Source organism: Echinops telfairi, unplaced genomic scaffold, assembly GCF_000313985.2.
Source record: "Echinops telfairi isolate 266 unplaced genomic scaffold, ASM31398v2 ScPeMD7_7412;HRSCAF=8450, whole genome shotgun sequence".
Lineage (NCBI taxonomy): Eukaryota > Metazoa > Chordata > Mammalia > Afrosoricida > Tenrecidae > Echinops > Echinops telfairi.
Window position 1 is genome coordinate 1,337,468 of NW_022111312.1, and position 14,114 is coordinate 1,351,581.

Genomic DNA, 14,114 nt, shown 5'->3' on the forward strand with positions numbered 1-14,114 from the left:
CACACACACACACACACACACACACACACACACACACGGCTTGCTCTTACTACTAGCAGTCTGTCATGAATCTACAGCAAGGGGTCAGAGAAACCGTAGAAACGCAGGACTAGACTGATGGCTCTAAAGATCCACACTCTCGAGTTTGGGAACCACAGCCTAATCCTGTCTTTTTACCCTAGGAGGAAACCGGACCAGAGAGGTGAAGGGACTTGCCTAAAGTCACACAGCAGATGGTACACCCTGGTACAATCCGGCACAAAAGCCAGGTTTCCTGAGTCGCTCCCTGGTGGCTCACTGGGTTAACTGGGCTGCTAACCATCGGATCAGCGGTTCGAGTCCACCAGCCACTCTGTGGGAGAAAGATGAGGCTGCCTGCCCCATTGACACGGACATGCTGGGAAACACTCAGGGATGGTTTCGCCCTGGCCTCTAGGGGCGCTAAGTCGGAATCGACTTGACTGAGGAAGTTTGGTTCTGTTTTTAGATTTGCAATCCCCACACCAAAATCACAGCCACGGAGTTAATGCCAACTCGCAGGGGCCTTTCAGGACAGGGTAGAATGGCCCCTGTGAGGGTCCAGGACTTAACTCTTTAGGGGAGTAGAAAGCCGTAACTTCCTTCCAAGGAGCGGATGGTAGTTTCGAACTGCTGGCCTTTCAGATCAGCTCACTACTTGGAACCTCTCCAACACAGGGCTCCTCCAAACGCCAAAACCCCAGTCATTTGTGTAATGAAATCACACAGTCCATCTTCAGTGAACCTTCATTGTGCGTTTAATTAAATTTCAACCGGATCAACTTAAAATGAACTCTGTTCTCAGTTGTCCTGGGTTTAGAGTGTTTTGTTTAAAGAAAAAAGGGGTCAAGAGTTTCTCCTTGACAACAATGAAGCCAAATTCTGATTTTAATATTAAATATCCCGGGTGGGGGGAGGGAGGGGAAAAATGTGCAAATGATATTGAGGGCTAAAGTGGAGGGCAAATGTTTTGAGATTGATGGGGGCAACAGGTGTACATACGTGCTTGACTCAATGGATGTATGTATGGACTGTGATAAGAATTGTATGAGCCCTCAATAAAATAATTTAAAAAAAAAAGAATAACGAGGGTAACAAATGTACAAATGTGCTTTATAGATTGATATATGTATGGATTGTGATGAGTTGCATGAGCCCCCAATAAAATGACTTTAAAAATATATTAAATGTCCCTTCAATTACATGACCCCACATGGCCAACGCTGAGCCTGAAACAGAGATCAGAGCCTAAGGAGGGGTAGGGGAGGGAATGCCGGGAAAGGGAGACAGGCAGAAAGGAAGTGATCAGAAGGCAGACACATTGTGGGACATGTAACCAAGGTCACAGAGAGCAGATGTGTTGAAAACCTGTTAAGGGGGGACCTCATGAGGCGTAAACGTCTACCTGAAGTGCGAGGTTACATAAAAGATAAACAGATAACATGGCCCAGGCCCAACAACGTAGCCAGAAGAATACCCGGGTTTGGCCGAAGAGGAGCAGCTCACTGGTACAACAGCCCCCCAGGTCTGCAAGTTTACGTTATCGGTAAGGCCCATAGGGAGCACGCCAGGTGCTATGGGGTGGAGAAGAAGAGGGAGGACCAGTCCTCAGGGTGGCTCACAGTCTAGAGGGCAGGGCCAGGGCCCCATGGGATGCCACGTGCAGATGCTACAGGCCCTGCACTCTGAAGGCCCACCCAGCACCTGGTTTTGTGTCCTGTGGTTGCCATCTTGAAATGCTAAGGATTTTTCCAACAATGGTTTACTTGCCCAGGGCTCTGCAAACTATGGGGTTGGTCCTGTCTGTGGTGGACATTCCTGTGGTGCCACAAGTCGAGGACACCAGCCCAAGAAAACACCATGTCCAAACCACACAGGAGGCCTGGGGGCGCTGTCGTGCCGACCGACGCTGGGCGGCTAACAGAGAGGTGGGTGGTTCTAAACTAAGGTGACCAGACGTCCTGTTTTTGGCGGGACAGTCCCGATTTTGAACAATTTTTCCTGCGTCCTGCAGCGTTTTTAAAAAGTCCCAATTTTTGGAAAGAATGCACGACAAGCTAGGGTTTTCGACTGCTATGTGGCTAGCTCACCAGGATATGAGTTTTATCAATGGTGTCCCGCTTTACCAATGATAAAATCTGGTCACCTTATTCTAAACTCAACTCACTATCATTGAGTCAATGCTCACTCATAGCAACCCTATAGGGCCGGGTAACACTATCTGTCAGTTTTTGCCATGGTAACGCTTTACAGGAGTAGAAAGCCTGGTCTTTCTCCCTCAAAGTGGCTGGTGGTTTCAAACTGCTGACCTTTTATATAGTAGCCTAACTCACAATCGCTATGCCACTAAGACCCCACAAAATAGGACAGCACAGCTTCTGGGTTCCATGAAGGAGCCACACCTCAACCCAAGAGGGCTGCTGATATAGCATCCAGTTCATCTAAAGATTTTAACATGAAAGGTGGGTGCAGGGAGACAGCGGACAGTGTAAGACACAAAATAACAACAATATATAGTAACTGATCGTGGAGGGAGTTGAGGGAGGGAGGGGAAAAAAGAGAAGCTGATACCAAGGGCTCAAGTAGAAAGACACTGTTTTGGAAACGTTGATGGCAACATATGTGCAAGTGTGCTTAATACAACAGAATGATGGATTGTCATAAGATCTGTAAGAGCCCCCCAATAAAGGGTGAATTAAAAATGAATAATAGATATAAACAAAATAATTAAAAAAATAAAGATTTCAACATTTAGTAGCACAATAGGTATTTTCATGTGAAAAATGATTAAACGAGAGAGAAAGAAAAAACCGCCCAGAAGGGCAGAGACGAACTCTGGGGCAGCATCAAAAGAAGGGGCATTGAATGATGATGGGGGCCACTTGCCACCTGCCCGCCTCACCTGGATGGGTGACAGGGCAGCAGACCCAACCACCAGCCACTTCAGGGGGCTGCAGGGAGAACTGGTGTCCCCGGAGCTGCAGCTGCAGACGGCGAGGGGAAGGGGGTGAGGGGGAAAGAAACCCTGGTGCACACCTGTAGCCACGAGCATCCGGATAGATGAAAACTGAATGCCATGTCCACGGACTGCTCATGCACCCGACTTAGAGATGCTGGGCAGGGGTGAAAAAGAATGTAACAAAACAAAACAATCCTCTTTGCTCCTAGGCCACCCCCTGGGGAGAACAGGGCCCTATCATCTCTCCAGTGCTGGGCCTGGCACACACAACCACATCGCCATGCCAGGCTGGGGCGGCTCCCAGGATGGCAAGGGAGCCAGGAGTGGCTGCCAGCGGGGCCATCTGCTCAGCAGTTCCCACAGGCTGAGCAGCCAGGCTTCCAACAGGGGCGTGGATGCGGGAAGCAGGGCTCTCCCGCTCCCTGTTCAGCATCATCGCCCTTGTTCTGGGCGTGAGGGGGCCTGTCCTGCAGGCATTTCCCAGAAGGCCTCAGGAGAAACGGCTGGGATCCCAACAGGGAGTCAGTTCAGCATGCCTTCTCATTGGCTCCTGTGGGAACATCCATCACTGGGTCATGTCTGCCGGCGGCTCCAAGTCTTGGGGTCCCCGTGGGGTGCTCTCTTGGACTCAGGACCCCCACGACACAGTGGGGAATGACCCCCCGCAGTCTCTTTGAGGCAGTGCACAGCCAGCCCCTCATGTGCCTGCCTGCCTGCCTGCAGCAGGGAGTCTGACACAAACTCCCACCAGTGGTGGCAGCAGAGATCCCCCTCTGACAGGTGAGAAAACCCGAGGCACTCAGGGGTGCTGTAGTGATGTGTGCACTGCTATTTGGATGCCTCATTTTCCAAAACCTGATGCTGTCCAGTCGGCCCGACCCACGGCGACTCCAGGGGCACAGACTGCAACTGCTCCAGAGGGTTTTCAAAGGCTGTGCCCTCTCGGAGGTGGCAGATCACCAGGTCTTTGACCCAAGGTGTCCGAGTGGGTTTGAACCACTGACCATAGGTTTAGCAGTCAACTGCGTAACGGTTGGCGCTACCCCAGGGACGCCTCTATTCCTCACACAAGTGCGCTCTTTACTCCAGAGCAGTGCTACCCAATGAGCCCTGGTAGTGCAGTGATTACACAGTGGGCTGCTAATCACAAAGTCAGTAGTTCAAATCCCCCTGGTGCTCCTTGGGAGAAAGATGAGGCTTTCTACTCTCCTAAAGAGTTAGTCTCAAAAAAAAAAAAAAAGAATTACAGGGTGGAAAACCCACTGGGGCAGTTGTACCCGTGTCTGAATCGGAATGAACTTGGGGCAGTGAGCACGGTTTTTGGGGTTCAGTAGTTCAAAGTGCGCGACAGCACCCCCTGGGGATGCTGAACCGACCCAGGAAGCTGCAAAAGCGGGTAACTCCATTTTATCATGAATGATGGGCTACAGTACAAACGTTTGTCATCACCGGGGTGGGTGGCGTGCTGAGTAATTTTGTTCTCTGCAAAGAGGGCTGTCAGCCAAGGGCAATGAGGAACCAACCTGTGCTGAGAGCGCTCCAAACCAAACTCACTGCCACTGCGTGGATTCTGACTCATGGCGACCCTCTAGGGCAGAGCAGAACTGCCCCTGTGTCGGTCTTCACAGGAGCAGACAGCCGCCTCTTTCTCCGATGGCGTGGCTGGTGGGTTCAAACTGCCGACCTTGCCCGCTGTTAGCAGCCCAGCACTGACCCACTAGACCTCCAGGGTTCCAGGTGACACAGGTGGCTTGTCGTTAAGGCCCTGCCATGAAGGGGAGCGGCTTCAGCTTGGGATGAGCAGAAGCACACCTGCCCGGGGACAGCAGACAGGTGTCGTACCACCTGCCCCAGAGAGAAGCACGCTGGATTACTCGTGTTCTCTGAGGGGAGAACCAGCCGGGCTCGGGTGGGAGCTAGTGCTTAGCTGACCAGGAGGGTCTCTCAGAAAAAGGAACTGGCCCCTGGAAGAAGTCATGGACATGGAGTATGAAGCCGGGGGCCAGGGAGGTTGAAAAGCAGAAGTTAGGAGGGGAGACACCAGCCTTGTAAGGTGAAGGCAGAATATGGAGGCAGTCCGGGGGAGGTAAACTGAGGTCAGGGCACAGGGGAAGGGGAAGCGCGGTGGCGGGAGCGGTCGGGAAGGGGGGCAGGTGTGAGGGTGACGAACAGTATCTTTCTGGGACAGCCAAGAAGAGGGCAGGCGAGTGAGTGGCCAGGAAGAGCCAGTCCTTGTGACTCAGCAAAGTCCGACCTGCTTCGGGTGAGTCAAAGATGACTCCTGAGTATCAGGAACAATGAAACCATTAATTATCGGCAGAAGGGGGTGGGGGCAAAGAGGAGCGTGGAGTCCCCTGCCCCCTCCACTTCTCCTCCCTCCCAGTAGTCCTGGGTGGTGCAAATGGCCACGCACAAAGCCACTAGCTGAAAGGCTGGTGGCTCGAACCCACCCAAAGGGACCACGGAAGAAAGGCCTGGCTGTGTGCCTCCTGCAGCTCTACTGTGGGGCTGCAATCAGGACCGTGACCACGGCCACAAAAGGAGCAGCCCTCCCTGAGTCACCACACCAGCTACCTTTGGGGTCCACTGACGGACGAGAACACACCTCCCCTCTCCCCTACGGGGACTGGGGAGCCGCGATTCTGCCAAGGGTCAAATGGATGTTGGTAAAGTGGTGTGAGGGCCATCTACAGTGATCAACCTAAAACGTAGCCCGCTCTAAAGTTTGGGCAAACACGCTATGAACTCGCCCTCTGGTGTGATGGCTGCAACGGCTTCTCTTCGGCAAGCTCTGTGCTGGTGGCTGGTACTGAGGACCTCCTGGGCCTCAGATGGCTGGCTGTTCCCCACCACTGCCCTAAACTGACTATGCGCTCTTCCATTCAACCAACTCGCCACCAGGAGAGACGTAAAGCAAAACGCAAACACAACCACGTGCTAGTGAGTCAATTCTGACTCACAGAAACTCTACAGAACAGGGCAAAACTGGCCCTGTGGGTTTCTGAGACCATAACTCTTTGTGGGAGTAGAAAGCCTTGTCTTCCTCCCATGGAGCAGCTGGTGGTTTCGAACTGCTGACTTTGCAGTTAGTGGCCTAACACATCACCACTACACCACCAGGGAGAAGTGTGCAGGCCTGAAAACGCAAATGAGCCCCCCAGTGTGAATGAGGCGTGGTTAGAACTTGCACCAGGACTCGGGAGCTTTCCTGGTTTGCCCAGAAAGCTTAGAAAGTAGGCTGGTGCCTTCTCTTTAGAGTCCTTGGCTGCCAATGGAAAGGTAGAAGGTTCAAGTCTATTCAGAGGTAGCTCAGATGCAAGGCCTGGCTTTCTACTTAAAAAAGAAAATGATCAGGTATTGAACATTCTCTGGGGCACAATTCAGAGGCATTCAGTTTCCTGGCCTTTTACTTAAGGATGTAGTCCCAGTGGTGTAGTGCTATGTGTTGTGCTGCTAATTTCAAGGCTGGCAGTTCAAAGCCACCAGCAGCTTCACTGGGGGAAAGGAGAGGCTTCACCTATAATCCAGTTAGTTCCACTCTGCCCTACGGGGTCACTACGAGTCGAGTCGGGATGGCCTCAACAGCAGTGAGCCGGAAGAGAGTAACACCAAACATATGTTCTCTGCCCCAAAGACAGTGTAAGCCAGGGCGTTAGGTGCTGCTTCTGGCCAAGAAGCCTGAACAAAAAGGATGCTGGGGCCACAGGGCGGCTGAGATGCCCGTCCCGGACGAGGCTGGGGAAGCTAGGGAAGGCAGAGAACTTCAGGCTGTAGTCAGCAACTCTCATTTCCTGTTCCTCTCCTCCTCCACCTTTTCCTCTCTACTTCCTCCTTTTTCACATCCTGGCTTGGTGGGCTTCTGCCCCTCTGCTCCCCAGCTGAGAGTCCGGTCAGTTACTCGGCCCACGACTGCCCCCACAGGGAAGTCGGGCTGTCTGCATGCAGCCTGCAGGGCGCAGGAAGCCCCAAAGTCCAGGGTCAAAGAGCAAAGTCTTGGTCTCAAAGTCCAGGGTCAAAGAGCAAAGTCTTGGTCTCACTGGGTCTTCCTCTTGAGCAGTGGTTCTCCACCTTCCTAATGCCGTGACTCTTTCATACAGTTTCTCATGTGGTGGTCACCCCTCAATCATACATTATTTTCATTGCTACTTCATCACTGTAATCTGGTGACCCCTGTGAAAGGGTCGTTCGACACCCCCCAAAGGGGTTGAGACCCACAGGTTGAGAACCACCGCTCTTGGAGGTGTTAACCCACAGGGACCCAGCAACTCAATCTCGAGATGTCACTCTGATGCTCACAGGCTGGTATGTCCCTACTCACATCCGCTTAGCAAAGAGCACACACGGGGACTCGGCAAAGAAAGGATAAGAACCGTCCCCCCTCATGTCTGCACTTTCCGGCCCTTGGGAATGAAAGAGTGGTCATGGCAGCCCCATTTCTGAATGCCTGCTTCCTCTCCCGACGGTCGGGGCTTCCTCTCCCTCACCAGACGGGACAGACCATCAGTTTGGGGAAGGGACAATATCCCCGTGGCTCTGTGGACCGTTTTACACTAGGGCAGGCAGCTGCAGAGGGGCACAGAGACCTGCTGAACCTTTAGTCAAGCACCAAAGCCCAAAGGGAAAGCCAGTCCAAACAAGTCGCCCTTTCTGGTCAAATGTAACTCATGGCCGCCCCAGCGCAGAGCCGGGCTGTGCCCCATGGGGTGTCCAGGCTGGGACCTTTCCAGACACAGACTGCCAGGCCTTTCTTCTACAGCACCCTTGGCAGTTAAGTGCATTTTAAATGCTCAGTGGCTCTTTGACAACTCGGGGCGGGGGGTGGAGGGGGAGAGGGGCCAGGGAGGCTGTTGGCATTTAGGAGGGCTGGTGGTATAGTGGTTCTGTGTTTGGCTGCTAACCACAGAGTCAGTAGTTTGAAATCAGCAGCCACTCCATGGGGAAAAATAGCAGGCTTTCTAGTCTTGTAAAGAGTTACAGTCTTGGAAACCCACAGGGGCAGTTCTGCCCTGTCCTATAGGGCCACCATGAGTCAGAATCAACTTGATGGCAGTGTTTGTTTTCTGGTTTGGTATCTATTAATGAGGAATGCAACTGAGGACTTCAGCTTCAGGAATGAAATAAAAAGCAAGCAGAGCTACAGAAGCCTCACGAGCGCACACGCGGAAAACAAAGGAACACAACGCCTTGAACTGAGCAACTCGAGGGGGCTGCGTGTCCGTTTCAAATCAGCTATGTGCTTAACCACAAAAGGAATGGCGTATCACAGGCAGGATCAGACAGTGAAGGCTTGGGGGGGGGGGACGGACAGGGGGACACACGACCCACTGCCCTCCAGTCAATTCTGCCTCCCAGTGACCCTACAGGAAAGGGACACTGTCCCCGGGGGCTTCCAAATGGAACTCTTTACACAAGCAGACGGCCACAGCTTTCTTCCACAGCGGCTGGTGGGTTGGAACCGCCAACCTTTTGCTTGGCAGCTGAGCACTTCACCATGGTGCTGCCAGAGTTCCTTCGCGAAGAGCTACTTATGCTCCGTTTATAAACATTAATCGGAGCCACTGAACGCCCCGTTGCAAAACAGTAAAACAGTTACATGGCAAACAGTGTGTGATGCGTTTTACTGCAAACATGCATGGCGGTCTCTCCAGAAGGACAGATGTGGTAAGACACGACGGTTATAAAAGGGGGGAAAAATCAACCTAAAGGTTCTTATACCACGAGGAACAGACTTTGGTGGTTACCGGAAGGGGGAAGGGGAAACGACAGACTAGAGCATAGGTGCCCAAACTTACTTGACCTGCCCCCCCTTTTCGGGGGAAAAAGTCTCAGTGCCCCCCTGGCAATTAAAAAAACTTCTGTGCTACTGCCCACCCTCTAGGACTGCTGTTTTCAACCTGTGGGTCTCGACCCCTTTGGGTGGAATGTCCCTTTCCCTTTCACAGGGGTCACCCGATTCATCACAGTAGCAAACTGGCAGTGATGAGGTAGCAACGAAAATAATTTTATTGGGGGGGGGCACCACCACACGAGGAACTGTATGAAAGGGCTGCGGCATGAGGAAGGTTGAGAACCAGTCCTGGCACAAAGTCTAGGTATCTGCCCCTTCCACCAGGGGGCGGCCGCCCACTTTGGTAAATACCGGGCTATAGGCTAGACAGGTGTTAACTTAGGGGAAGGGCAAGACAAGCTCCAACCAGAGGGAGTGGGGGGCAAGGTGAGGCATATGGGAGGCTAGGGCAAAGCAAGCTACCGGGAGGTTGGATAAGTTGTTGACGTGGTTGAATACAGAAATGGTGATGTGAAATGCAAAACCCGTCTAATTCACGATAACAACTTTTAAAAAATTCATGACAGCCATTCAAAAGGTTTGATGAGAACCAGGGAGGACAGATTTGGGAAAGGGGATGAGGAAGGCTGCACCAACTGAAGAAGGTCATCATTGTTGCTGCAAACGGTTGAACTGAGGCTACGTCCTGCTGCGTGCTATTACCTACCCGCACCCCCACCAAGGGCTTAAAAGAAATCTAAGAGGTAGAAGGACACTTGGGGAAAACGTATACTACCAGGGTGGTAGCACCCGGGGCAGTTATTTCCCTGCTTTTCCAAACAGCCTGTAATGTTATAAAAGCTTGCTTCCAGTGGAACAGACGGGTGGAGTCTCCACGCAAGGCTCAATCAGGGGCCGGTTCTTACCTACCTGCGAGGGAGTGAGGTGGGAGGGCAGACATGCTCCAGTCGGCTTACCTGAGGTTTAACTTCCGATCGTCGTCGCTGCCAACCTCCAGCTACCAAGAAACAAAGAGCAAGTCAGCCATCAGACACGCGGTTATCAACAGCCCCGGTCGCAGTCTGCTCTGGCTGCCCGGGCAGGAGATTCATGTCCAGGAAACTGGGTGGCTTGAACCAACCACGTCCTCCCCTTGCCAGTCCCACACAGAGCAACGCCCAGGAAGCAAGTCGCAGGTTTCCCCACGTTGACCCCCGTGCTGGCCGCTGTGCTGGCCACGGATTCCTGTGACGGCACATTTCCTCTCTGACACTCTGACTCAGGCTCTCCCAGCCCCCGGTGTCAACTTTTTAGACTGGCGCTGTTTGCTTCTGTCTTTGGTCAGAGCGGAGGGATGTCTCCTGCAAGCCGGTCAGGAGCTAAGGGTTCATCCATCACCAAGTCCCCAACACACGGCTTTTAAGAAAGGCAGGTAAGCCTCGAACCATAGCAGGGGGGCCAGGGCCCGAACGCCTGCCTGTGCATCACAGCTGCTGAGATGAGAGTAGACGTCAATGTCTCAGCCCGGGCTTCAAGGGTTTCGGGGCGATTTGCTTGATTTATAGATAAACCACAGGGACCTAACACCAAACGCACTGCCACCCTTATGGGGCAGAGTAGAACTTCCCTTGTGGGTTTCCGAGACGGTGACTCTTTACGGGAGTAGACAGCCTCATCTTTCTCCCCATGAAGCGGATGGTGGTTTTGAGCTGCTGACCTTGTGGCTAGCAGCCTTCTGTGTAACGACTACACCACCAGGGGTCCACACTGAAAGGGAGGGATGCTTCATAGTTTCTGAACGCTACGAGGCCAAGGGGATTAGAGCCCCAACGTAACTGCGACTTTAACTCCTATAGTGATTTCCCCCCCTTCCTTTAAGAGAGAAAACTGAAATGAGAACACACACACACACACACACAGGCATATACACACATGCTCCACCCATGGCCCTCCCACCCCAGTAACTGACCACTGGGCTGCGCCACGTTGTTTGTTACACAGACACGGTCACTCAACGGGATAGAGAAACCTGGGAATTGGTGACGGCTGGGAGAGGTACAAAGTCGAGCAAGGGCAGAAATGAGACAGAAGCTACCGGGGACCAGAAAATGGGCCATTTCGACAGAGGTAGCCAGGGAGCCCTCAGGTTTATGCAGATGTCCTCTGTTTAGGAGTCCCAGGGTGGCACAGACAGGTAAGCCCTCGACGACCAGCCCAGAGGTTGGCAGTTCAAGCCCACTCAGAGGAATTTCAAAAGATAGCCTGGAGATCTGATTCCTTTGCGGTAGGGTCCTGCTGGACGGCTGGGGTCCTTACAGCACCATGCAGCTGCAGAGGGCTGGTGGCTAATGCTGCCCACTCTCCTTATCTGCAAGAGCCCTGGTGGCACAGTGATTAAAGTGCTCAGCAGCTGACAGGACCCATCATTTGCTGAGCAGGAGAAAGATGAGGCTGTCTGCTTCCTCGGATGATGACCTCGGAGACCCACAGGGGGCCATGCTATACTCTGTCCGGGAGGGTCGGAACGGGTCGGATTCAACCCGCTGGCACGTGGGCTAGGAGTCCACCCTAGAGAACTGAAAAACCAAACTCCCTGCACTGAGTCTGTTCTGACTCACAGCAACCCTACAGGGCAGGGTGGATCGCCCCCGTGGGTTTCCAGGGCAGGAACCCCTTCTACAGAGCGGCTGGTGTTCCAAACGGCTGGCCTCCGGTGTGTCATCCAGGATGCCGCTGGGGTTCTTTCCACTCAGACGGGGAAAGGAAAACTGGGAATGTGCTTCTAACTACAGGGTCACGGGCTGGGGGGGTGGGGGTGAAGCACAAACAAAACAACGCATATAACCGCTAGCAGCTCACGAGAGTCAGCTACCCATCAGGACACGCTTGCCTCTCAGGGGAGTCTGGGCAATGGCTGGCGACACCTCAGGGGTAAGGGGAGCTGCCACTGGCACAGAGTAGCAAATGGCCAGGACAGCCGCTGCCGAGAGAGAACTTTCTGGAAGCCAGTGTCAGTCGTGCTGAAGCGGAGACACTCTGGTCCAACCCCCAGCAGTGACTGGAAAACTGCCCATGAAAATCAGCCCCTGACAGGCCAGTAACGTCATGCTCCACTCCTGGGCCTGACGGCTATGTGCCTGCGGTGCTCTGAGGCGGCTGGGGGGCTGAGCCGTAAAGTGACCTCAGTGAGGTCATGAAAGACGGGAGGAAACAGGACGAGGAAAGCATCGCTTTACCCTTGGGGCGACTTCCCTGTGTTTCCCATGTTCCCCCGTGCCACGTACTTCAGATGAGCTGAGACAGATGGGCACCTGACCAAGATCAGATCAGAGGCGGAGCCGGCCTGGGACCTGGGTCTCCTGACTCCCCACACAGGGTCCTTCCATCCTGCCTCACTTCCAGCCTCAGCCCATCTGGGAGGAAGCGCCCTTTTCCCGGAACAACCCAACCCGCCCTCACTGTCTGTGCTCCTGAGGCTGATCATGTCCTGAAGTCCGGTCAGTTTAATTCTCTAGTTAGCATGTCCCTGGCACTTAGGAGGAGGCCTGGTGGCACGGTGCTTTCAGTGCTCAGCTGTCAACCAAAAGGTTGGCACTTTAAAGCCGAAAAAGAGGTGCTCGTCAGCCCCTGTGGTGGTGGCTTAGAAGACCTGGGAGGCCTGTGGGACCGTGAATCAGTTTTGTTTTTGCTTTTGAGAGAAGTAAGCCTTTATTTCTTTGTTTCACAAATCAAGCTGGCTGCTTTCGTTGCTTTTCCAGTGATTCGTCACAGACCAAAGGGCGTGTCTTTGTCCGACTCCTCCTCGGCTTTCTGCCTGGCCAGGGCCAAAGTAGCCATAGTGGTAGCAGCAGCCACAAATGCAGATGGACTGGCCAAGAGGACCGTGACCTTCTCGGTCAGTGGAAGGTGTCCTCAGTCTCCACAGACAGAGCCAAGACCCACTTGCACCCATTGATGCGTGAATGGGGCGTGGAAGCAACAGCCGGTTGGTAGTTATATAATTTCATGTCAACTTGAAGTGTAGGGGTGGAGTCCAGTCTGATTGGTCACAGCCTGATGATGCCTCCCTGTGAGGGTGACCTCCTAAGGAGGGTCCTGGGAACCTCCCTCTGCCTCGGCTTCACCTTCCTGCTGGCAAGCTACGCAGAGACCTGCTGGAAACCTGCATGACCCCCCCCTGGAGATGCGTCCACTGCCAGTGGATCCACAAGACTTTGTACCCACCGGCCTGTGATCTTCCTGCATTTTGCATCATTGCTTGTGGCTGCATGTGTCTGAAGAGATTTATGGACTAGTATCAGACTTATGGACTTGATTCGGAGTGGGCTGGGATGTGTTCTTGATATCCAATTACTCCTTGATATAAAGCTCTTTCTTACACATATATGAGGTCAAGGAATCTATTTCTCTAGTCACCCCGGCCTAACACAGGACAGTCGGATCATCAATCTGCAGGAACACACTGGCAACATCGTGGACACCCTACAGGAAGCAGGAGGGCAGCGCTTCCTCTGTGGTGAATCACTTTTAAACACACTTTCTTGTTCAGGTCTTGTTGCACCCACCAAATGACTTGGTAAAGCTATGCAAATAGGACACATGGCACCCTTCTGGGGAGGGGCTATGCAAACAAGGTATATGGACTCCAACAAGGGGATTGGTTGGTTTTGCCATCCCATCAGGCTTAAAATAAGTCCTTCTGGAGACCTCACTACCATCAAGAAGAAGAAATGGAAACAAGAATATCCTTTGAACCCAGGATCCTTGTGCTGAGAACCTCCTAGACCTAGGACATGAAGAGGTAGACCTATTAACACCTGAGACAGCACAAAATCTTGAGAACCGGTGGCAGCCGTGGCAAGAGACCAGTATGAGGCAGTGGGTTTCTGGCCCAAGGAACAAGGCAGTTTCAAGGTGTGTACCGGTCCAGAGTGAGAGAGCCAAGCGTCTCCAGGAAAGAGGCTTTCGACAGAGCTGCGGGGCTTTGTAACACTTGCCTGAGCAGGTGAGAGGCTAGGCTGAGGGACCAATGAGAGGCTTGCCAGGGGCACCGCTGAGAAAAGGCTGTCTTGATCAAGGAACGGTCTCTCCAGTCGTTCCTGATCCTGAATAGTAACCTGCTATTTCCCTTATAAAAACACCAAACTCCTTGCCACGGAGACCATGCTGACTCATAGCAACCCCCTTAGGGATTTCCAAGACTGCAACTGTTAATGGGCGTAGAAAGCCCAGTCTGTCTCCCGAGGTGCAGCTGGTGGTTTCGAACCGCTGCCCAGGCAGATGGCAGCCCAACATGTAGCCACTCCACCCTAACAGACGTTCGCCTTGTGAACCTGGCTGTGTATGGACCCCAGCAGAGAAGGAGAGCGT

General features: G+C 53.1%; 1 protein-coding gene across 1 annotated transcript in view; it reads right to left on the minus strand.

Moving 5' to 3' along the window:
- Window positions 1–9,758, minus strand: part of SSH1 (slingshot protein phosphatase 1) — a 54,940-nt gene extending 45,182 nt beyond the window's left edge. The window contains exon 1 of the mRNA XM_004709640.2: window positions 9,722–9,758. The gene's annotated coding sequence lies outside the window, so the exon portion shown is untranslated. The remainder of the gene's footprint in view (window positions 1–9,721) is intronic.
- Window positions 9,759–14,114: the final 4,356 nt, after the last annotated feature.